The sequence below is a fragment of the Myotis davidii genome, unplaced genomic scaffold (genome assembly GCF_000327345.1).
Source record: "Myotis davidii unplaced genomic scaffold, ASM32734v1 scaffold723, whole genome shotgun sequence".
NCBI lineage: Eukaryota > Metazoa > Chordata > Mammalia > Chiroptera > Vespertilionidae > Myotis > Myotis davidii.
The window spans coordinates 1,033,647-1,036,079 of record NW_006294589.1 but is presented as its reverse complement, the minus strand read 5'-3'; the positions used below and the strand labels follow the sequence as shown (position 1 = coordinate 1,036,079).

At 36.5% G+C, this 2,433-nt stretch overlaps 1 pseudogene; it reads right to left on the bottom strand.

Annotated features, from left to right (window-relative positions):
• Window positions 1-941: 941 nt before the first annotated feature.
• LOC102772986 lies at window positions 942-1,947 on the bottom strand (annotated as a pseudogene).
• Between the last annotated feature and the right edge of the window lie 486 nt (window positions 1,948-2,433).

Here is a 2,433-nt window from a genome sequence, read left to right as displayed (position 1 = left end):
TCCTGATCAATCACGCAGCCCCCAGCTGTCTTGGGAGGAGGTGGACAAACAAGGTTCGTTGGCAGTTAAGGTACATAGACACAATATCGTCATTCCTTTCTTCCATGAGGTGACCTTCCTTCATTTACAGCCAGTGACAACATGATGTCATTTAGGATGTGGAGGTAGGTGGCTAATAATTTCACTAATGAAGTGGCAATCATGCAAAAATGTCCATGACATAATGAAAGGAAACTTAGATGCTCTCATTTTATTTCTTATGTCTTAAATAAATTACCTCCACGGAATGAAACAAACTAAGCCCTGCTGTGCCATGCACTCCTCATAATAGTGTAATCGGGTTTGTTTGTTCTCAGGTGAAGAGTACACTGTCACATGGCAAATGACCAAGAAACATAGTGATCTGCTCAGGCAGGTTTCAACAAGAGTCCCTGTGCACCAAGGCACCCAAGTCCCAGTGCCTGCTTTATGGCTTCGAAGTTTCATAATGTATATCACACTTGATATGTCTCAAACAGAATACTTGATATATACACATTCTGGAGAGTCGGTAGTGATATGTTTCTTTCATTCCTCCTGCAGTGATTTGAATCTTCTCTCTTTTTAAAAGCAGTATTGGCAGAGTTTTGTCAACAATATTGGACTCTTCAAAGAACCAGCTCTTTACTTTGTTAATATATCTCTATATTTCTTCTTCTCCAACTTTATTGATTTCGGCCTTTATCTTTATCACTTCCTCCCTTTTGCTTGCTCTGAGTTTATTTTTATCTCCTTTTTTAGATTCATTCTCTGCTTATAATTATCTTTTTTCCCTTTTAATTGTATATATTTTATTATTTTAAAATTTTTAAATCTTTAAAATAAATATATATTTAAACATTATACTTCAACCAGTCTAATTATTTTAATATTCTTCCAAAAGAACCTTTATAATTGATACTCTAATTTGGGTTAAATGAGTCACCGAGATTTATCTGTTGAAATGTTTTCCAAACAGGACTTTGCTCAATGATGTAAGCTTTAGTTGTTATCACTATGTAGCAGATACTATCTATGTATTGTTTGGAGGTGATCTTAGCTATAGTACATGTAAGATCAATAGCATTTACTGTGTTGTGTACTGGAAATATTTGTAAGTTACTACCCAGGAATCTCTGCTGAATCCTAAACATCAGTTTCCATCCCTTGAGGCCATGAGGGCAGCAGACAGAACCAAAAAACTATTTTGGTGAATGTTAATAAGCTTCTCAATTTTGGCTAGAAATATTTCTTCAGCTGACATAAAGCATTCTTTAGCATCCATCAATAGAAATGCAACTCCAGTACGAGAAAAAATAATTGATCCATTTTCCACCGAAGCTGAATACCGAACCTTGTGACTGGTTTTCTAGGACAGTTGCAACTTCACAACTCTTAAGAGATGAACTAATAATAATGGTGGTTGTCCATTTTATATTTTCTTTTTTCAGCACTTTCAGCTATCTGTCTTTGGACCAATCCATCTTCTAATGGTGCCACAAACAGATCAGTAGGTCCTTGAGGCCAGCTCACTGCTCCCAAGCTTCCAGAACCTTCTGTTGGAGCGAGAAGCGCTTCTGGCGGAGCAGAGAGATCCAAGTTTGTTCTCTGGCCACTCTAGCCCACTGAGCACCTTCTCCCTGATAATAATGATCATAAATATTTCCTCTACAGACATTTAGAACTATATAAGACAGACTACGTTTGCTTCCACTGTCAAAATAACTTAGAAAAGCCTATATTTTTGCTTACTGTGTTCTTTTTCCCTTCCTGGTGTTCCAAGGCCACTTCTTTTATAATTTCCTTCTTTCTAGAAACCTTCTCTAGCCATTCTTCAAGGCAAGTCTGCTGGTAACTGATTTTCCTGACTTTCTTTCCTCTGAGAGAGAATGTCTTGATTTTCCCTTCATTTCTGAAAGGTGTTTTCATTGGATGCAGGACAGTGAGTTAACAAGTCTTTTCTTGCAGACCGTGGTGTCTTTCTCACTGCTTTCAAGCCTCTTCGTTTTCTTTGGCTTTCAGATGACTGATTAAGATGCATTTAGTGTGAATTTTGGGAGGGGGGTGTTTCTGTTTAGAGTTCATTTACCTCTGTAATCTGTAGATTATGTCTTTTGCTAAAACTGAGTATTATTATTCCTTTGAGTACTTTTCTTGCACTTGACCAATGAGTCCATGGTGCTAATCTCTGTTGATTTTTCTAATTGCCTTACAGTTTTTTTGAAATTTCAGCTTCCTCTGTCTTTAAGTAGTGCTTAGGGTTTGACTTTGCTTGATGTGAGGCTACTTTATATATTTTGTGAAAGAGATCTTGGTTATTTAATATACTGACTTCATTATCTATAGCTACCTGCAAGACCAGTTTATTTATTAAGTAAAAAATGTATCATTTTGATTTCTTTAAACTATGTTATT